The following is a 24,151-nucleotide window of genomic DNA, read 5'->3' as shown; positions in this document are numbered from 1 at the left end:
CCACTGATTGGAATTTTAATCCAAAATAAGTGTGGACAATTACAACACTTATTACCAGTCGTATCACTTATATAATCTTGTATCACTCACTGTAGGTCAAAAAAGAGAATGCTTTTGATTTAGATGGATTTCATATTGCATGAATTCATAGCACAGGAAGCATTACTCAGTATGGCCTGACAGAGCCCTACAAATTGTTTCCTACAGCATCATTTTCTTTTGGATCAGATATCTGTTTTTAATTTGCATAGAGGATACGTCATCTAAATTTATTGCACTGGAGACAAGCAAGTCAGACATTATCAAGACTATACTGGCTGCTAATGTCTCTGCCTACTGGTTTAGAGGGAGCATAAATTAATTTGCCATTATTAATCCTATCTTGAGAGGCTACAGATAATTCCATTCTAGTAAAAATGTTTTAAGCAGTTTGTTGTATCAGGTCTACTTACAACCTTGTGGATATAGTATGGTATGCATATGCAGTATGGTGTATATAACACATACCAACCTACTTTGCTCATCTTTAGTCTGATTTAGAATTGAAAGTATTGCTGTCATGTTAAAAAAGATAGAGAAAAAAAAAAAGCAATTACATATCCTTAACCATATTCCCAGGCACTGGAGCTCAGAGCTTTGTTTTGTCTCCTGTTCTACCTACTCCTTTTCCCCTAAAATTCTGGGTAGTGCCAAATCTTGATGAGTTCTCTTCTGCAGTATCCCTTTGTTCTCCTCATCCCCTGGCTAAAGCTGTGCTGTATTCAACTTCCAGCATATCTACTGATATCTACATATCTATCTTCTTGCTACACACCTTTTGTACAATGTACTTTCCCTTTAAACTAAGAACTTTTATTTTCCTATCATTTTACCTGGCCTATCTACACCTCCTTCAACACTATCTGTTCAGTTCGCTTCTTCATCTGCACAACTGAGCCATGTTTCTTTTTGTCTTCACCCTCCTCTTTCAGTAACTCCAAGACCTACTGGTAATGGCTGCCTCTTAGTTCATGTTCTGTTAACAGTTGTGTTTCAAACATCTTTGTCATGAAAACTGTGTCTTAAAATTTGTTCTTCCCAGGAGGTCTCCTAATCCAACAGTAATCCAATAGACAGAAGAGCCAAAACAATACCCTGCACTTGGAACATTTTCATTCCTCAGGTAACCCAGAGCTTTATTTGTATAAATGGCATTGTTTGACTTTTAATTAAATGCTGATTATTGTTAGACTGTCATACAATCTAATTTGCTCAATGTGAAGCACGTTTGCAACACAGTGGTTAAGTGAGAACAAAAAGGTTCAGAGATGAAAGTCAAACACTGAAAGCTCATAAACTTAGAAGCCTGCTTTTACAGGGTCAATGTATAAACTGTTTCTACATAACAAAATTAATACAAAATGTTTTCCAACAAAATTAACACAAAATGCTCTCCGTCTAAATTCACACAGACAACTGAGGCACATTTTTTTTTCCTCCCTACTCTGAATTTGTATTGATACCTGGTATATCATTTCATCTTTCAAATGAGATGACTAAAGTTCTGTGTAATATTCTAAAAAGCACTTAACAATTATTTCAATTCAAGTTCAGCAAGTGTTTTAAAAATTCTATTCCTTCTTATACTGTAGCTTGCGTGTTCAGTTATTGCATTTTGATTGGAATTCTTTTTAGTGCTTCTCTTCCAAAATTACTTGAAATAATTTTGCATGATAAACACGGATTCATTTTTTTCTGTATTTCTTTGATTTGGAGAACTGCTTTCACAGACATTTAAGATGCAACTTTAATTGTGGACAAATTCAATAACTGTTTGACAGAAAGCCCACAAACCTTATGCATATTCTGGCAGACAGATAGTAAGAGGTGATTATCAATGTTTTTGAGGTAGACTCTGGAAGATTTTTCAAGTTGAGCTTTTTTGAGAAACTGAGTAACAATTTAAGTAGTTGAGTATGTTGTTCAATTAACAGAGCTTTCATCAAATCTCAACGGCTGTATTACACAAAAATGGTAGACATATAGGCAGAGATAATGGTATTTTTGCTCTAACAACAAAGGTCTTCAGGACACAAGCAGAACAGATTTAGAAATAGTATTATTACATTTTCGTTAGATCAGCCAGTATAGTTCCAAATTTATACCATCCTACATTACTCAGAGAAGGAATTATGTGCAAGAGTCCTTGATGATTTTATCCATGATAGCATTTAGTCTACTGAAATATATTTTATTATACCTACAAATATTTTTCTCAGTAGATAACACAATATGGTGGTATATAGGTATGCTGTAAATACATACCAATGTTTCTCGTTTTATATGTTAGTGTTTTAGCTGGTTCTTGGTACAGAGGTGGAACTGCATATATTTCTTATATATACATTGATCAATGGTTGCACAGATATGCTCTGGCATATTAAGAGAAAGGTACCTGAGTTGTTGTTGTTTTTTTGTTTTGTTTTCTTTTCTTTTCTTTTCTTTTCTTTTCTTTTCTTTTCTTTTCTTTTCTTTTCTTTTCTTTTCTTTTCTTTTCTTTTCTTTTCTTTTCTTTTCTTTTCTTTTCTTTTCTTTTCTTTTCTTTTCTTTTCTTTTCTTTTCTTTTCTTTTCTTTTCTTTTCTTTTCTTTTCTTTTTTGTAGTATGAAAAGATTTTTTTTTTTTTGCCCTTTTTTCTTTATCTTTTAGTTGGTAGTCAGATGTGAAGCAGGTAGATTGTCCACCAGTGATTTTAAGCACTTTGAGCATATTTTGTTCTTTTTCGCATCTTGGATTTATATATTCAGCTTTGATCCGCATTACATACTTATACATTTGCCTAAGGAATGTTTGAGATTTAATATAGTCTGTCCCTGTTTTGGGATCTTGCAGTTTGCTTTTGTAAGAAGAAAGCGGCAGCAATTTCATTCAGTATTGAAAAGCTCATGTATTGAAATTCTGGCTACTTTAAGGTACAACTTGCATTTATCATAAGTGCAGAACCTTGGATAGTAAGGTGGGAAGTAAATATTTTACTGACGTTTCTTTGGATAGACGCTTCAAAGATTCATAAGCAGCAAAGCTATGAATGAGTTATGTAGGTCATCCAAGTGACTGCCTTTGTAACAACGTAGTTGCGTTTTTACAACGTAGTTGCGTTTTTGGTGGGTGCCACAAATAATATGAGAGAAAATAAACTTATTAACAATGGATTAAGTTTTTTTTTTTTTTTTTCCTTCTTTCTATTTTCTTATCTATGCGCTTGCACAGACAGGTTTCCTTAGTAACGTGAATCTATTTGTTCTAGTCTCAGAGGATGAAAGCAATTTTAATTTGCTAAACTCAAGAGACCCTTTAAAAAAAGTTTTCTGAGAGCATTTTATGAACAACAATGTAACGGTTAATAGGATCTGATATCCTGGGCTTGTCTATGCTTGGACATCAATGTTTTGTGGCCTACTGAGAGTCTATGAAACCTGTACTGCTGTCTGGAATAACAAACCATCTACTGCCAAACAAATGTTGGACTGCAAATGCACACTGCCCAGAAATGAACATTATTTCATCTGACTGTTGGCCTTCTCATGCTGAAAAGTGAGTGTCTTTTACTTCAGAGTTAAGAAAAAACAATGATGAAAGGTAACGTGGATTATAGTGTCTGAGCTTCAGCATAGACTTGACTGGGCTGTATAACCTAGGCTATCACTCCAGGTTAGCATTTGTGAGAAGTCCCAGCTGCAGTTTGACAACTTTCCCTGGCACTGAGCTTGGGGAGGTGCACGGCAGCAGCTGACTACTTCCGAGAGCAGTCTGATTCTCCTGAGATCCTTAGTCTTGAATGCTTTCTCATCCTTGCTCTTTAGCAAAGAGGTGGATTTCTTACATTTGAAGATGTACTGACAACAACCTAAGTGATCATATCACATACACGGAAAAGAGTAATCCAGTGTATTTTTCAGACTGGAATTTCAGTTTTGGGGAAGGAAGGTTGAGTCTGATCTCTGAGACATTTTCAAGTGCTTGCCTTTTGAAGATCTTCATGTATCGATCTGAGACTGATGTTTCACTGTGTGATGTTTTACATCTTCTGGTGAAGTACCGACTAGCAACTTGAGTTAAATATATGGTGATGGCCTAGTGAAATCAATGTTTTCCTTGAATTGGCTCAGGACCAACTTTAAAATTCCAAGACATGAAAGTGGGTTAAAGTCATTGACGTCTGCTTTCCTGCCTTGGCCAGCAACCCCTCTCCCTGCACACAAACTCTTAAACTTGGTCACCAGGCAGGATTTCCAAGTCTTCAAGCTTTAATTTGTTATTGCAAAATGGTATTTATTTAAATTATCTATGGGACACCTTTGGACTGAAAGCTTTTTTGTTACCTACAGGTTGTAAATATGCCAGACCTCTATTATTCTACCAAGAAAGTCACAATTTAAATTACTCTACACACAGTGTAATGCTCTCCTGAATTGTTCCTGATGAAGGTTGGGTTTATGAGATAATATGCTATTATTGGATCGTTTCTAGATGCTTTGTAGGCTTTATACATTTGACAGTTCAAGAAGAAGCAATTCATTTACACAGAAAATGCTTCCCTCTAAGCAAACCAGAGAATGTCCACAGCCATCTGTAGAAGATAATGATTCTATAGTAATGTTTTTGAAATGTGCATGTTCTTAAGCGTTGATTACTAGGTATAACAACGAGCATTTTATGGATAGAAGGGGACTTCTATTTCTTAAAAGCCATCCTCTTTTCTTCATGTGGTGATCAGGGCTAGTTTTGACATCAAATAGGGCAAAGGATGGAGAGGTGATGTCTTAGTTGAAACACAATTGTGGCATTACATGAACAGAAGGAAAGCCTCTAATGCCCCTTGCACACTGAACACCATTTTGCTTGACAAGATGCACCATTTATTTCATTGGGACTTCACTGAGTCAAGATAAATTACATTTCAGCAGAATAAATTAGCCTGCGAGAGCTTCATGCTGCTGAGACTTGGATGCCCAGGCTAGATCATTTAAAGTTGGGTTCAGTGTTATCTGTAAATTGTTCTGCATTCTCTGGCATAGATACCTGTTAGGAATATGTACGTGCTTATTTTGTAAGGTCCTTTTTGGCCACTGCAACATTGTGCTATCATTTAGATGCAGTCTACCAAAGAGCTGTAGTTCAGTCTTTTAATCAGTGCTTTTCAGGTGAAAGCAAATGAAAAAGCTCATAGATTTCATTATAGCCAAAGTTTTTCAGTGGGGTTATTTATTTATTTATTTATTTTGATACTGACATTTTGGTGCTTTTAAAAATACTTACACTGGAAGGTTAAAGCAGGTAGAAGTATGGTATGACACATGCAGCAGCTTTCTACATTAGCCTATTAGAATGAATATCTATATTCACAGTAACATGGAAAGGTCAGCTGAGTCGATCGTACCTTTAGACATAGCTTTCAATTGTATATCCTTGGAAACACTGCTTGGTGACATTTTAGTAGCAACCTGAGTTTTCACTTGACCATAGCAGGGCAGTAAAACAAATATTTACTAAGTGCTAGAAGCTGTATCAGAATGAGAGTCACACAGAGATGGTGCTGCTTAGCTTCTTCGTGTACCGAAGACTAGTTTTCATTTTTCTTTCTGTGTTGCTGCTGGTTGGGAAGATGCTGCTGCCTTGTATAGCTATTTCTGACTTATTGTATTCCCTGGGAGTGAAACTTGGACATCTTACAGGAACAAATATGGAATCATAATGCACCCAGCAGCTTCCTGATGAGTAGGGTTTCTTATAACCTCTTTTTTTTTTTTTTTCTCCTAAACAGTCTAAATAATAGTTTTAAAAGTTCGCAATATGCTGTTATGAGCTTTTGTTGTAGCTCCTGAGGGGTGAAGCAAGACTTCAGAGAAGACAAACATGTCAAGTAAAACCTGGGAAAACACTCTCCTGTGATTTAGGAAATGGAAAGTGTATACATAAACACATTCAAAGGCAAATTTCAAAATATCTGTAAATAAAATAAGGATTCAATATTCTTCATATAAAATTGTTTTGAGAGCTATCTTTCTGCTTGTCATTGCTCTCAGCAATGTTTCATTTCTTCTTGGACTGAAATTCATCTTAGATCTTCCTTGGGAATTTGGTGACTTGTATGACTTGTTATTTGCCTTGAAACCAAGACAACTTTCTATAAACTGATCTTGCATGTAGCATGTTCCACAGAGTCTAAGCAGTGTAGGGTCTGACATAACACTTAAGTAGACTTCAGTAGTCTGGAGGTTTCTGTATGCCTGTTAAAGTGTTACTAAGGAATTAAACAATATGCTGAAATAACCTATCAGAGAATAAAGGAGAATATCTTCCCAATAACTTTTTTTTTTTTTTTTTTTTTTTTTTTGCACTTGTGTGTGTGTAAAACAGATGTCATCTGCTTAGTATTCTAACACTTTAGCTCTTCAGAATTTAAGTATCTGAGCTTTCACTGAGTAAATTTCATTGTTCTCTGGAAGCCACTAGATAGTGTTATGCTTATCTATTGCGATTTGTTTCTGAATCAATTGTAGGAAAAGGAGTGCCTAGTTTTATATTGTTATAATATATTATTTTACTGGGTACATTAAAAAGTCTTGGAACCTAAATGGAAGATGATGAAGTCAACCTGAGTACACGGGGGGGGGGGGGGACGAAAAAAAAAAAAAACAACAAAGAGAAACACATTAACAAAAAGTGCAAAAAAATAGAATATCAAATTTTGGAATGTCAGAATGCAGGACAAAATCTATAGAGACTTTATTTAGCTGTTCAGTTAAGGTACAGTTGGAAAGGTTTTAATTGCCAGATCTTGTGGAGTTTTTTTCTTCTTGCAGGACCTCTGCCTTTTACATTCTATATGTATATATGGTTTATGGTTTATATATGCATTTATACACAGTTGTACAGTGTTCACCATGGGGTTAATTCTTTTTTTTTTTTTTTTTTTTTTTTTTTTATTATACTGGACTATATGGTACATGACTCTAAGCATTATTTACTTTGCCATCCAGACCCTACAGAGTACAAAATTACTAATTTTCTTGTGTGCTCATTTGTTATATTCTGTAGTGGTAGTATTGAACTGCTTCACAAACCATAATGAATTTATCATCACAGTGATCTTATGTGGTTTTTTGCTTCATGTATCTTATCCATGTTTAGTGCAGAGCAGAAGAACAAAATTTAAAATAGGAAGTTTTTTACTAATTCGGTTCTTGGTCCAGTTTTCCATTGGGCTTGATAGAGTCTCAGTTCCTCCTGATTTGAATGCCCAGTGTACATCAGTCACCATTTCCGGTTTTAGAATCCTTTGAGATGCAAGTCACTTATCCCTGAGCTGAGTTTTTTTTTTTGTTGTTGTTTTTTGTTTTGTTCTCCCCGCTATATGCTCACTTTGTTCTTATACTTCAACTGTATATCCACTGTTGGTCAGTACCAGGGTCACTGGGGAGATGGTGCCGGAGTAGATAGATTTGTTTTGATACCACCATTCTTATTTGCTGTGGGAGAAAACTGATTCAGTCACAGAGTTCGGCTTTTTTCACACGAAAGAAAGTGGGTCTTTTTGGCTGGGGAGCAACAACAAATGAGAAGGAAAGAAAAGGAAAAAGATCAGTGTATATGCATGTCATGCAAGGCAGCATTCAAAGATCCATTTTGTGCCTAAGGGACCCGAACTGCATTGCAACATATACCTTTGTTTTATTGCATACCCTTTGGAGTGCTTTGCCTCTCAGTCTTGACCTCTAACAGAATTATTAAGTCTGGATATTTATTTTTTATTTTTTGAAGTAAGCAGGAAAAAAAAATCTGTCACAAGGAACCACACTGGTCTTGACATAGGACCTTGAATTACATAGCAATCTAACTTAGCAAGCTGATAAACTGCCAATTTTTATTATTATTATTTTCAGGTAAACTAGCTACTACAGATAAAGGCCTCAGGATTTCAAACTGTACTTGCAGACAGCAGAAGAATATTGAGACTCATGTGCATGTCCATAGACATGAAGGGTTTTTGTCATGTACCTATAAACAGCAGGTATCCCAATTAATAAAGCAGCATTATAAAATATCAATGTTGTAATTATTGTTTCTGTTAGAATGAGTGTATCTCAATGCTATCAGTTCTAGTATTCAGAGGAAATTTCTTTTTCAGCAATTTTCGTTTGTCTGTGAAACACTTAGTCCGTTATTATTCAGTGTTTCTGAAAGAAAATCTAAAATAATCATGGTATTATTTACAAGTGAAACTAAGATTAGTAAATAAACTAAGAAACTAAGAATAGTAAATCATAAGGTACATAACTATCACTGAGCAAATGCAAAACTGTGCATTGAGGAACAAAGAATTAAAGTAATTTGCAAATAATGTGGCATTACATTTTGGAAAACAATGAATCCAACTTATGCAACTTTAAATCAGGGTGAATTTACATAACTTCTATGACTTATGTGATCTAAACTGCAACTTAGTGAAATGAAAGAAAAAATTTCCAGTCACTGGGATTGCGTGTGCATGCTCAACACTAAGCCAGCACTAAATCATTGTGTTTCTGTAGAGGCAGAATCACTCAATTTGTTATGATACAGTTCCATTAAATATATATATAGAGAGAGACATCTTATATGAAAATTAATGTGCAAAGGCAGGCAGGTGCCTGACTGTGGCTTCTATGTCTTAGGAGTATCCAGATTGCAGACAAGATGATACTGGTGTTAGTAAATGTAGCGCAGCATGAGCATTGAATTTGTGCTGTATGGGCTCTGAAGTACAGCATTTATAAGCTTCATTGGCATCATATTTCTAGGACTGTTTTCTGGAAATTTCTGTTACCTATTCCAAGTCTTTCCATGCTACCTTAAGAATATTAGCAGAACTATGAAGAATGAAGCCCAAATCCTCTAGCCCTCAGGGAACGTATTTTGCTTTCTGGGCAGCTACGCTGAGCCCATTAAAAATACCACTATTTCCAGTAACTGGATGATTATCTACCTATTGCTGTTATTGCACCTCTGACCTCTACCTGTGACAGTGAATTTAATTACTGGACAATGATCCACATACAATTTTGCTCAAATTAAATTTAACCCAGAAGAGCAGTTACCATGGCTGTTATTTTGGGGGAAATTTGGTTTGGGTGAATTTATAGCAATGGGACATGTATGACAATGGGACAGCACAAATATTGTAACATGTAAAGCCATGGAAGCCAGAAGATCACTAGAAAATTACAATGGAAATATTGCACAGTTGCTGAATGTTTAGGAGTGTCTAACACACCTATGTCATGTCACCTCCAGCACAGTCACAGAATCAAGAGGGTTGGAATGGACTACCAAAAGTCATCTAATCTAACCTCAGCTAAAACCATGTGCAGTTGGACCAGGTTGCCCAGGGCCATGTTAAGTTGGGTGTTGAATAACTCCAAGGATGGAGATTCCACAACCTCTCTGGGCAGCCTGTTCTGTGTTTCTTCCTCACTCCATTTTTCCTTAAGAAAAATAATGATTGATTGAACCTTGTGGAAGCCAGTATTTACTAACTGGCTTTTGTATGAAAAATATGCATTAAACAATGAATACTAGAACTTTAAAGTATCTACAGTCCAGTGTCCTGAGGGGAGTAAAGGAGTGAACTGAAATAAAAGGTCTCCAAAAAGCACCAGCAGTCTGGTTACTGGAGATCGCTTGCCTGATGAGCCTGTAACTGGGATACTAGTCTTGTTTGGACCTTTTGGACCTCATCCAATGAATGGATGAGCATCCGTGGATTGTTTTCAAAGAAATTGCTAAAGGCAATTAGGGAAAGCAAAGCAAAGTCAATGTATGTTTACATTGTGAGGAGATCTGCATCTTCACTGGAAAAATTCAAGGCCTGCAGGTTTACAAAGTTGAAAAACCTTGAATTACAAAGATATGACCAGGGAAGTCATCTTGTTGAAGTTGTTATAGGCCCTTTCATGACTCTGGATAGTTTACATTACCTGAAGATCTTCCCTAAATAAATGTGTATAATGACCTTAATCATTTCCTTCCTTCCTGAATCATGGAACATTTATTTAAAAAAGATAAAAGTCTCTCATATCTCTGTTTCTATTTTTTTTTTTTTTAGAAGAAATGCTTCGTCAACGATCTTCAAAAAAGAGGAAGAGACGTGCAGCCAACAAGAAGGTAAACTTTGACAATAAAAAATACTTTTAATATATGTATAATGTTTGATTATACTGCTTGAGATACTAAACATTCCTTAGTTTCATGCATTTAAATAGATTCATGATTTCTCCATGTGCCTTTCCCATAGAAAAGTGAGTCTATGGAATACCATGTAAAATAGTGTTTATTTTTTTTCCTGTTTCAGGTGTCATGGTAGTTAAGTGCAGCACAGCGATTACATTATTATTTTTCTGGGGACTAAAACTGACCTTACTTTGCCATCAGGGGAGAATTTTTACATGGATAATTCTTACTGTTACTTCATTACAGCTATATTGAATTGAGCAGTGCTTAGCCTGACTTGAGGATTATTCATCTGACTACTGAATTCAAATAGTATTTCTATAGTATGTGAAATATTATCATCTTTAATAAGAGACATTTAATCATCTCTGTTTATTGATGGTGACATCTTATGTTCTATTATTTTTATTTCCAAGTGAAAGCAAAACAAAGCGAACCACTCACAGAGGATTCAGCTTTCTTTAAACTTATGCTAGTACATTGTTAGATGCTCTAATTAACTTCTATGTGATGGTCTTTCAGTGGAAGATGCATGACTGTTTTGCTTTCATGCCTTCATATTATGCTTCCAGTTAATAATACTTACCAGTAGGAAACAATGATAAAATACATTAAAGACTACTTTGATCTTTGTCCTCTCTACTGAATAGTATTTTTTGGTTTTGATGTTGTCCTGCTGCTTATTTGCTAGCTCACATAGTCTAGGAAGATAAAAGGTAATATCAGTACTTCAGAATCTCCTATCAGCTCGTGCTGAAACATTTAGCATTGGTTCTTGCTCTTTTCTCAGTTGGCATGTTCTGTTTAAAACCACCAGTCCTCCCTTTTGGTACTGATCAGTGTATTTCTACTTCAGAAATAGTGTGTTCCATTTATCTTTCTGCAAGGTTCTTGCTCCTCATTGTTTGACATAAAAACATAAGATTTCTGGATTAAAATTAGAACAACCACTGCTGCTGCTGTTACTGCTGCTTCTGTCATCTGTTGGTACTGCCTGTTCCCTGCTGCAATCTGTTATGTCACTACTGACTGTTTTAAAAAGCATTCCAGGGCAGAAATTTATAGTTAGTCTCAGAAGATTTGCTTATAGGTTTAGTTGCAAATAAAGTTGAGGTGAATATGTTTGCATGGATTTAACCCTATGATTACATGTGTTATCTGAACTCTTGTTGAGTGTTCAAGAACCACTCTCACAGTTGGTGTAATTCAACTGAGCACAGGGCCTTAGTTAGACAGTGTCTCTCTTTTGCCTCTAGAGCACTATTTCCTACATGTTTCTATCTTATTATTTAAAGTGACAAAATGTATAGGCATCACCTAAGATGCAGAAAGTATATTCTAACGGCGTTTCAATAACTATATGGCTCACAAAATACAGTTCTCTGACACTAGATAGAAGTCACTCTGAAAAGGAGAGGATACATTTTATCATGCACTCCTTTAGTGTTGCATTCTGTACCTTAATCAGATATTGGAAAACAGTTCCACCTGTGCTGGGTTTTTAACTGTACTTACCAAGAACTTAAGTGTGCATTACCTTCTCTTTATCATATGGTCCAAGTTCAACTCTACACTTTACATGTCAACCAGAATGTGGTCGACTTATTTGTTTGTTTTTAGCAAACAAAACCTACCATTTTAAAGATGCTCAGTGGAGTACAAAATGTGAAATAAATTAAAGTGTAGTGAAAATGATGAAGCTGAATGAGGCTCATTTGGCAACATCAAAAAAAAACATTCAAAGTATCTTGGTCTCCTTTGACTACATACCTCACATGAGTGATTGTCTTAACTCTGCCTTTCCAGTGAGTTGACTGCCAAAGCAAAAACAACAAATAGCATCTCATGCATTCAAGACAGAAGTCCATACCTATATTTGCAGTGGCATTTTTAAACTAAATTGTCATCCTTGCAGGTGAAAGCAGCCATGAAAACAATCGTGTTTCATTGAGAAATGCATAGCATAGTACTACTGGTTCATTTCTAATAAGGTAAGGTAATCATTTTTTAAATGGTTTAAACTTACTACCCTGCTGCAACCTATCACTGTTTCATGCCAGACACTTCTAAGAAATAGACCTGAACATCATTCACCACACTCTATCCAAACAATGAGCCTGAATCCAATTTATTAGAACAGAATGAATATAGCCTTTAACTTCTCTACAGAGATACTATTGTTAATTAAATCAAAGGCCCTTCCATACACAGTGCTAACAGTTCTAGCCCTGCATCCATTCTCCAAACAGTGTATGACATTGATGGATAAACTCAATTAAAGCTTGAGCATTAGAGAGGTAATGTGGAGAGCTGAAGTGATCTTTACCAATCCACCTTTAAAAATTGCAATAAATATTTCAAAATGAAATGTTCATAAATTATGGTGCGGATACCCGTTAGTGAGATTGGATGGAAATTCAATTCAATTATTCTAACTTAGTTTGCTTTTGGTTAGGCAATGGCATTTGCTTTCTCTCCAATTATGTTATAGTATCTTACAGATGGATTAAAAACTTAATGTAAACAGGGCAAAAACCGCTTCCACTTTTTCCATAGCTAACAATGAAACGGGATCCTGTCTGTGGTTCAACATTTTCTCTCAGTTTGTCTTTTACAAGGTAACTAATACATGTATTTTTATGTTATACATGGACAGTATCTAAGCATATATACTAATTGCTGTTACAGTGTGCTAACTCCTAAAGGAAAACACACCAGGAGTTAAAAACAAAACAAAGAAACAACAACAGCAAAACAAAAAAACAACCAACCTAACCAAAACAAAATAAGCAAACAAACAAACGCATGTATGCAACACTGATAAGCTGAATTACTTTCCCTAGAATGTTAAAACTGTGCTTGGGGATTGACCTATTGATTGACACAAAATGATTGATTTAGGGGAAAAAAAGAAAAGCAAAAAGAAGAGGAGGGCTGTTTGGTTAAACCCTCCTGCATTTATTGTGAGTGAGATGTCAGTGTCCTTGTCATGTCTGCCTGTACAGAGGGCACTGCTTTTCAGTGTCTTTCACTAACTTCCCTTCACAGAAGGCCTTTAAAGCTGGTTTAACTGCCGAGGCAAGATTTTTCTCTGTATAGAGGAAACTGTCAGATGAAAGGCTTATCATAAAGGATATTTGCATTCCATCAGTCTCCTGTAGCTAGACCTGCTTTTCCAGACTACAGGCAGCTAGGCACAATTTAGTGCAGACCTCAGGCTGTTCTACAGTGTAATGCTGGTAACTGGAAAGTCAAGGAACTAGAAATGAAGTGTAAAGCCATGTCTTTGTGTTTTTTCCCCCACCTTCTTCGGTCAAGTATCTTCAGCTTGTGTCCTCATTATTTGGTTTATAGTTTGTTCCTTTACGGTTGTTGAGTTTTAATATCTTTTACAAGAAAAATCTACAAAGTCAAGAGTGAAGTTTTAGGAGATTTTCTCATTATTAAAACTTCAAAACCAAATTTTGCTGAAACATCCATCTTTAATGCGTTTTAATCAGTGCTGTTCCTAGGCTGAAATGCTGATTTTGTCAGGGAAATATTTCAATAGCCATGATCTGAATTTTTTTTAGATATATCTTATTAGGCTTTCCACAAGCTTTATTTTGGACGTGTGTTTGTATTTTAACAACTCTGATGGCTTCAAAATTTTATATTTTTGCCAGGGAGGAATTGAACTAAAAATACCCAATTTTTAAGTACCTGTATTCAAAGATCGCTATTTAACTAGTTTTAACTAATTATAGTGGAAATAATTAAATTACTTCAGACCTCATGAGATAACTTTATTGGGATTGAAACCTGATAATGTATTAACAGCTAAAGTGCCTAAATATAAAAGAAGGTGGGAAAACCTTTAATAGTACATTGAAATCAAAGATACTGAAAACAGATCCTCAGCCAGTGCTTTTCTAGACTCTCAGAAAAGCGGTTTTAATGTGAACACACACTTTCCTATCCTCCACCTAGCCTCCATTTGTTAAAGTCTGCTAAAATGATAATGGAAAAGATGTCTGTATATATGATGAGGTAATATATTTAAATCACTCTTCTCTGAAGATTAGTGACACACAATATTTAAACCTGCTAATCTCACTGATGGGTGCATAAGGAAGACTTGCACATCTAATAGCTTTTATTTAATTAATATGCAATTATTTTTGCAGCTGGGAGGATGGTCCCAGTGGCTAAGGTACTGGATTTGAATTTAATAATCTAGGGTCAGTTTTTGTTTAAGGCTCAGCTATCCTTTGTGGCATAGACTGGTTCATCTCCATTTCCCTGTGCCCCTGTTCTCCATCTGTAATATAAAGATGATATTTCCCTCTGAGAGCTTTACAAGTCTAAAAAAAACTTTGTAGTTGTGACAGTTTCAGATGCTGTGGTGAAGTGGCTGACTTCTGCCTCCACAGAGAGACATTAAATTCAGGCAATTTGAGAAAGAATCCACCAGATATTAGCTATGTCTCTTACAGGAGGCACTGATGCACCTTATCATTATGCAATAAACTGGTGACCTTTACAGAAATATTTGCTTCAAATACAATAGGGGCAAAATCAGAACAGTCTCTGTGTAACCAAATTATGCTTGTCAGTTGGCATGGTTGCGTGTGACCCAATTAAGTGAATATTGGACAGTAATGTTGGTACTAACTTTAAAGGTACAACTAGCCTTTTTTGATCTGTCTGTTGAATAGACAGAATTAGGCCAGATTCAGGTAAGAAATATTTCCTACTGTAGGTGGCTTACTCTATGTATTTTTTTTTTTAAGTGCTAGGAAGGACAGGAATGATTTTTCAGTCACATAAATACCATAAATGCACTTAGGAGCATGAAACAAGATGCTGCTGCCAAACGCTTGCCCCCTGAACCCTACTGCTTCAGCCTGTGAGCATTCTCTTAAGGAAGTGTGATGATGGTGTTTCACTGCTCATGACCTGTCTGGAGCCCTGTTTTGGCCAAATATTTAGCTGCATTTCACTCTACTAATCTAGATGATCACCTAGTCTCCTGGTGACCTTTCTTATCTTTGTAAGTTTGGTAATGATACATTTGCAGAATTTAGACACCCTAAACTGAATCTCATTCCTATGGATGAGAGGGAACCTAGGAATTAAAAAGTGGGACAGCTGTTACAGTATCACCTAATTTCTTATACATGTCCAGATTTTAGTCCAGTTTTAAAGGAATGTTTAGTTTGCAATGCAAGATGCATAATGGTCTATTAAAAAAAATCACTTTTAAATAGCCATATTAATAATTATCTTAATTTCAGGAGAAGAAATGGATAAAAATTTGTTTATTCACATTTGAAAGTTGGTTCATATCAACCAATGACTGAGCCTTCAGCTAAGTATTCTTCTTCTCAGCAAACAGTCCCAGAAATCCTTTCAGTCTCTTAAGCTGCATCCAGGCAGTGTGGTTTTTCTCTTCCTACATTATATTTGAGAAATTGGCTGTGGAAGATGTCCTGGATGATCCAAGCTTCAAATAGATCTTTGACTTTATCCGTTTCAGTCAGCCATCTCTGCAGTGAGGTATGACTTGGCATCAGCTTATCAGACTTGTTTTCCTTTGACCTCTGGAAGGTGCTGTTCTGGGAACAAAAGAGCGGCATATTCTGTGGCCATGCCTTTTGTGAGTTCCTTGTGTTGGCAGTGCAGGGTCTGGAACAGATGAGCTCCACAGTGATTTTCTCAGGAATATGAACAGTAAAAAACAGCTCTTCAAGTCACAAATCACACCAGTGTCCTTCAGGAGCACAGTTTGCAAGGTGGATGGTGATTTGTCTGACATTTCGGTTCTAAGAGACTGACCTTATCTTTGTGAGCTGTTTTTGCACTAGGAAAGAAAAAAAAAAAAGTTCTAAAACTATGGTCACTCTGATAGAATTGACTGCCGGACAAATCACCATTCCTCTAGCAAATGGTTAGGAAGCCTCTGATGTATTTGTCTATGCTATCATCTAGCATCTATTGGTAATAGACTACAGGATAATGAATACGATGGAGTTGTGATGTTTGGACTAGTGTTAATAGTTCATTTTATCTGGACTGTAGATTATGCTTCTTCCCTCAGCACTAAAGATTTTTATATATTCAAGAGCTCTCAAAGTTTTGGGTCAACAGACACCTTCCTAGAGGACAATTTTCTGAATTTTGTTCATATGTAAGCATACTCTACTGGTGTTCTTGGAGTCATTAATTTGGATTTTTGGATTAAATATAAGTTAGAATTTTTCCACCGTAAAATACAGAACTAAGGAAATGTCAGAAAAAAATTGACTCTTTTTAAAGTTCACACTCACCTATTTTCTTCCATTTTCATTCATAGTAGAGCTTTCTTGGTTACTGTTCAGATCATTTTACTTTCTTGTTGTGTTGTAAGGTCAGTCCAAAGTCTGATAGTTTTTGCTGTGTAATGGTAGCCTTCTCTACATTTATTTTAGTCAGGCCACGCACTGGAGCAAGTCAAGGAGTGAAAGCATAGTTCTGTTCTGTCTGTCCTCCATAAGCAGCAGGACAGAGCTTGATGCAAATAACTTTTTTTTTTTTTTGTTCTGCTTCACAGTTAATCATCTCTATTGGAAAGTGTACTAAGTGATAATGTATTAGGTAGATGTCAAAGAAAGCTATAGAGATAGTAAATCTTTGGCAAGTGTAGAAATTCAACCGTGTTTTTGATCTGCTGGGAACTGGTGAAGGAGCGATCCTCGGGGACCACCTCACCCCGCCTAGCAGTGGGTGTTCTGTCTCAGGGTCTCCCTATGACCACCTCCTGCTCAGATGCTTGTCAGTCTGCAGGGTGACATGCTGTGGCAATTCCTGTCATGCAAGCACTTACGAGGCATTCAGTAACCCACCAAAAGCTATTTCAGGTAGTGTTGTCTTTTAGGGCCTAGCACTATGAGGAACTACCACAAAATTACCACTTCAAGTGTTGTCCACCTTAATGGATCCTCTTCTGTCAGAAGAGTGCTCTTTGAAGTGTCAGGTAGTGCTAGGCGTTCCTGAGTCTATCATACCTAATAAAAAAACTTGAGCGGTACATTGGGACGGCAATCATCTCACCTCCTACCAGACATCTGCAGTGTTATGGCCTTAATGAGCGTGGCCATAGATACTATGTTGTCAGCAGAGAGAAACGAGAAACGTGTTTTAGGGGATATCCAGCATTACGATGAAATAAATAATTCTGTAGAAGCACCTATTTCTCTAGTAACTATAAAGAAGAAATAATTGGCTGGATTAGAGATGCATGTCTATAATGAAAGGTGTTAAATCCCATTTCTGCTGTTTTTACTGAGGTTTTTCAGATACTCAAGCATCCATTTGTACTGTTAAAGCATCCTAGAGTCCAGCACTTAGCAATTAGTTATTTCAAATATATTGCACAGTAACTACTGATACAACAGTGTTAATATGAAAAGCTGGAAAAATACCACAGATTGTATTGTAAATAGCCTGTAGATAATATATAAAGATCTGATTCTTCGATGAACTCTTTTTTTATACATGGGACCTGTGTGATTATTAACATTCTGTTATCTCAGAGCATATTCATATGGCCTTGAATAAGAAACTAGGTTTCTTCAAGATGCAGCAAAGCACATAAGTGCTTGCCTAGCTTTCAGCTTTCAAGTAGGCACATTTATGCCACAGACAGCCTTAAATGCAGGTGTTTGAAGTACCTCTACTGAATCATGGCCTGTATGTGTTTGCATCAGAGTTTCATGATTTGGGTGTGAGCAGCAAATGAGCCAAGGAAAATATCAAAAGCCTTGCAGCCAGAAAACATGAAAATCAAATTTTCGTCTGCAGAAAATTCTAAAACAATCAAAAGGGTGAACCAGATTATTACTGATATTCTATATAGCCATTGTATGTAAAGAGGATTATGTAATGAATAAAAGATAAATACTTTCAGGTTTAAAAAAAAAAAAAAAGATTTACATGAAATGGGAAACGTATTACCATATGAAAGTTATCAGTTCATATATTCTGTGCCAAATGTGCTTGAAGCATGATTGTCTAAAAGACTTGAAAATACATGATCACACTGAAGAAAAAGCATTTATAATTTAAATTAACATAATCAGTTCTTGTACCTATAAGTAGTCTATTTTTCATTTAACTAATTTTAATTATTAAGGAGCATTAAGCTTACATTGCAAAGAGATTTATATAAAAACAATGGATACAAATCAGATTATATGGTATATTAGAGTTAAGAAAGATTGTGTCATTTACTGACTAGGTGTCTTTAGACCTAACAGCCTTCAAATAAAATATGTAAGCCTTCTCTTTTTAAGTGACCTTCTTTATCATTAGCTTTCTGATTTGCAGTTTCTCTCATTTTCAGATTTGCTCTGGATATGTTACTCTAATATCACAAAGATTTGAACCAATAATAAAATGAAATGAGCAAACACAGCAGTGAGGATTTTAAATGAGAAAGAAATAAGACTTCATAGCAGATAGTGTAATAGAAGTTCCACTGAAATCAATAGGAGTACTCACATAGAGTAACTCTACTGGAACAGGACTCTAAATTACCTGAAAATAATTTATTTGGCTAGAGATTCAAAACAGCACCTGTAAACTACTATCCTGAAATAATTCCAATAAAAACATAGAACATCATTGGTTTTGTATTCCATAGCTTATTCAAGAAAAGATTTGAAGCAAATTTTAATGGAACCTATAAAGAATTTTCAGAATTTGGCTTACGAATCACTGTAATTGCAGATTTTTCTGCAGAAGCTTGCTAACTTAACATATTTTTCTTGCTCTAATCTATGGAATACTTGGAATAATATATGCAAAAATCTATGAAGGGTCGGGAACAAGCCAATATACTTGACTTCTGCAATACTCATGTACTGACTAGAGCAGGTCAAACCATTCATTGTATATAACTGCTGTGGGATTTAATCAGTTTTTCTACCTGTGAATTATCCATGACCTGCTAATGATTTTTTTTTTTAAACGAATGTGTGTTTTATGTAGTTCATCAAATAATCTTACAATCACATTAGGTTTGTAGAATTTTGCACCTGAGTACAATATGCAGAATGTGATATTCATATTGGTAACCCAAGTCTCATGAAACCCTATATATCCTGTTATTTTTTTGACCTAATGTCTACAAATAAGACCACTGGACTAATTGTATCTTCATAAACAGGGTACTAGTTAAAAGGAAAAAAAAAAAAAAGGCAAGCATAGTGAATGTCAAAGCCTTTACAGTCTGTTCTTGTTCTATTTTATACTGAAAGAGCATCACATGCAGAATAATACTTACCTGAGAAAGAAGGCATAGATTAGACCAGGCAGCCTTCTCAATGCCAAGCCCTGATATGCAATAGCTTCTTTGGAATCCTTCCTCTCTGGATATAGTAAAGGTGCTTTGGAGGCAAAATGGTCAGTCAGATTCAAATAGAATGTTCTTATATTTAGTGTTTGTTATTCCTAAACTGTTTTTAGAAGTCCTTTCTTCATCTAAATATAGAATTCAAATATATTGTATCTTCAAAAGACAGGAGTCATATCTAGCTTCTAAGGTCCCAGTGTGCATGCATTCACATTTTGAACTCTCATCTTCATATCTATGAATGTTTTTTTAGTAGGTTTTCTTATAGAAGTGATGTTTTAAGACCTCTCTTTCTGTGCCTCAGACTCTCCAATAACTTTTGAACCCAGCCAGGTAGTTTCAATCAGGTTGCAAGGAAAGGTCCAAGTCTCAACAGGAATGCAAAGAGAAGAGATGTTACCATCACTAGTGAGGGAAAGGTTGTGGTAGCACTGATGTGCTATACCCCCTGTGTAGCAGCAGCTGGCTTGCTGCCTTATGTGTGGTTTTGTGTGTGATGATCGTTAAGAGTCAAGATTTATTGTGTTGTTCTGAGAAGGTCACAAGGGTGTAGAGTTGCATCAGACTAGATGTCATTAGTTCCACAGTTGATGAAGGTTTTGTTTTTGTTTTGTTTTTAAATAAAAGTCAGTATTCTCAAGTGTTCATTTCAAAACAGGAACAAAGAAAAATCTTATTCTATTGTGTGTTTCATGATAAAAACTAATTTCAAGTTGTAATTTCAAGCAAGATGGGTGAGATAAATATGTTGGCTAATGGAATATGCCTCTAGAGGCCAAGAAAGACACGAGATACCTGGGATGTAGTGCTCAGATGTCTAGATATATGCTCCCTGCTGGTGTTCACCTCTGCTATTCCGCTCTTCACACAGTGATTTAATGTGGGATCATTAAAGGGGGCATCCATTCCTACTTGTGCTACCAGAAGAGCATTAATGAAGTTCAGTAAATGACTTTTCAGTTCTATTTAAGAAAGGACAAGATAGATAGAAACCAACCTGTGTGTTTATTCACATAGAACAAACTATCACTTCAAGCAGATTTTTGTTTAAGTTATATATTTAAGATTGGATAACCATCATTTAGACAACATAAGTCCTTTGCAGAGATAAGAGAGAGCAGTGAGGAGTGAAGGCCACGCACTGAAATTCAGTTTGTGCACTTGTGAAAAATGGTCACTTTTGGCTTCTTTCCCCTTGCCTTTCTATTTGAATTCTGCTGGCTTAAATTTGTGTGAACATGTCAATCCAGTCTTCACTGTGAGGGAGGGCAGTTAATTCCCAAAGAACAAAACATTTCTGCAGCAACAGTTCCTAACCTGCAAGTAGAAGAGCATGAATGAAATCCTATACAATATAGTGCATGTGGACCCCTTCTAACAATAGTAGCTGGTACAGCTTCAATTTCATTTTCTGCATGGAAAGAGAATATACTATACGAGGAAAGGTTATGAAAAAATGTGACGCAACTATTTAAAAAACATTTAGAAGTTTATAATGGCTTTTAAAAGTGGGTGATAGATAAGGAATATAGGGAAATATTAACTACTCAAAAATATCTTATGGAAAAGAAACAGTAATAACAGGCTTTTGTGGAACATTTATTTCTAGTAGATTAATTTTTCAGGACCAAAGATTGTTATAGAAAAGACGTATTAAATCCTTATTGTTGTGTTACATTTAAGGTGATGACATGTCCTTAAACCCTTCTGTGATGCAGGCAATAGGAAAAAGAATGACAGATGATTATATCAACAGCTTTCAATGATTTAGTAGAAATAGTAATGGGGAACTGTTGATTTATTTGTGAGTTTGACTTTTAAAAGATAGAGTAGTAGTTTTACTAAGGTGAGACTGCATGAAGTTTGGTGATATCCCACCTGCATCATGAAACAAAGGTAAGCAGGCAATTTATTTATTTATTTATTTATTTTCAGCAGAATAGGAAAGCTAAGCAAAAGACATGTGTAAAGCATTCTTCCCTCACTACACTGAAGGGTTGGGCTATAATTCTGCAATGTCCTTTGAGGTATGAAAACTTGTAAAGCAAATTTATGTGATGCCAGAGTTCTATTCTTGATCCCCGAGTCTAGAGGAAATCAAAGGTTACATGAAATATGATCTGTATCTGAATGCTAGAAAGCCACACGCTTTCCAAAGTGTTTATGGAATTTTAAGTTTTATAGTTTACTTAGACCTTGTGATCCAAGGAAGAGGGTAATCAACAAACAGCTTTTCCAGTTTAATCCTTTGCGGGTCTCTCCCTTGCTCTTTCTCTCTTGATATTTGGTTACTTTATCATACACTGGCTTAGAGAATGCATGATATTGCTACCATGTGAAATGAATGGAAATTATTCTGCTGTTTCTCTTGACCACCTGGGATTAACAAATCCATATCCTCTTCAAAGAATATATGCTTCAGGATAAGTTGGCAATCCTTAACAGCCCTCTTCTTTGCCTCTATTGTTTTGCCAAACCAGCTTTCTCACTCTTACCCATGTTTTAGCTCTCGTATAGTCATCTATTTCTTGACAGCATGATTACTGGCTGTGACTGTTTCCACTGTGGGTAGCTATGATAAAGAATATAAATATCTGCAAGGTACTTGCTGCACAAAGATCCCTGGGTAACTAATCTGTGATCCCATGTATTGTGTGTGGAGAGTTAAATTGCTCAAATGTCATCCAAAAATTACACAATGAACACAGCAAAATGCTACGCTAATCAGAAGAAAATAAATGATGTGCATGAAATCCCACACTCTTACCCTTTACTATGCCATGCAGACCTGTAAGCAGGTGCAATCTCTATTTACACCAGCTCCACTCTAGGGAAATATATCCTAATGGTAAGTGCTTCTAACCAACTTTTCTAAGAAGTGATTGTGTGTCAGTGTATTTCTAAAAGCAGAACTAGGCAGGGGTGATAGTCATATTGCTGTTTTTCTTCATACATAGTCTCTTCAGCACCAGGAAAGTAAAGTGAATCATAAAGTAATCTGAGTAGGGCTGCCATCTCAACAGCAATCTTAACTTTGCTCTTGAAGCTGATCAACAATATGTAATTCAATAGTCACGAGAAAAGAGATAGTATAAGACAGACCATGACTCACATAGCTTGAGCACATCTGAAGAAGGAGTGTTATCTTTCTTCTTACTGCAATATTTGTATAACATTCAGTAGCCAGTGGCTACAAGATATGAACAGCCCAGAGAAGAGGGTCTGTGTTACTGAATGAAAGGTTATTGAATGCTATTTTCACCGTTTCTTTGCATTCTCAGACACAGGGAAAGTGTTCATACCACTTGGCATTAGCACCTCACTATACGCATTTAATTTACCGAAAAAAATTATCTAGTTAGGCTTCCATGGTTGTCAGGAGGAATACATTTGCCCTGTAATTTGTTTGCCAAAGCGGGTACCTACAGAACCCCTCAACAAGTATCCAAGTTGTGTTTTGATTGTACAGTGAAAGATAGTGTTGGATTTGGCCCCTTGTAGGCACAGATGAAGATCTGCTGCATGCTAGTTTGCTTTAAAAGTATCAGTTCCTCCTAAATGAGGCAGTTCTGGTTATAGTAAGCATCTGTCAGATAAAAAAAAAAAAAAAAAAAAAAAAAAGCAGTAGAAACTTGTAAAATAACAAATATATCCAGATTTCAGGTACCTTCAAGTTAGGCAGGTGATGAGCTAGGGCTTTCAGGACTGTAGCTTTGGTTTTGGTGTCTCCACCACAATTTTGTAATGGATGCCCTAGTTTACTGGAGCTAAGTTTGTATGCTCTGATGTTTTGGGCTTGCAATCTAAATTTTAATGTCAGAATGCCTGGACCCAAGTTATCTCCAAACAATATCTTTTTATTTCATTATTCAGTGTTTCATTGTTACTGTTTTAAATGTACCTCATCATGGGATAGATCCTTCATCTCCTGATGATGCCCTTGGAAGTTAAAAGCTGCAGTTGCTGAGCTCCTTCCTATGATATGCTGTTTGCTTTAAGATATTTCATCTCCTGCATATGGAGCAAACCACACTTCGCAAACAAGGACAGAAGAAGAAAAGAAACAGATTTTAATTTAAGCCTTGCTAAGAAACTCAGATAAATGAGTGTGTCAAACAGAAAAGGACAAAATTAATGGGGAAAGACATTGGATTTTCAAGGTTCTCAGAGGGCATTAAAACAGTAGAGGTGAAAAATAATAAAATCATAAGAAGTGCTTGAGAATGTCTTTAAAATATTAATTGGGTACTAAACATGAATGGCACATGCACAATACTTCCTTTCAATAGCAGTAACCTGAAACGACCACCTTCTGTCTCTGGAAGCCTTTAGAGTGCTCTTCCCCTTTGCCCCTCCTTTCCTTTGATGCACTTTGACAGAAGAATCAACGCCTGCAGCTACTCACAGTGTGGCTTGGTAGCTGTAGACTCCCTATCAGGCTATGATCTATTTTTTAAGAAACGGCATTTGTTCCTCTGAATGGCATCCTGCTGGTGTTTGCTCAAACCTCTTGGCTGGCTGCTGGTTA

This window comes from Aythya marila (assembly GCF_965140915.1).
Source record: "Aythya marila genome assembly, chromosome: 4".
Lineage (NCBI taxonomy): Eukaryota > Metazoa > Chordata > Aves > Anseriformes > Anatidae > Aythya > Aythya marila.
Note: the sequence above shows the minus strand (reverse complement) of the source record.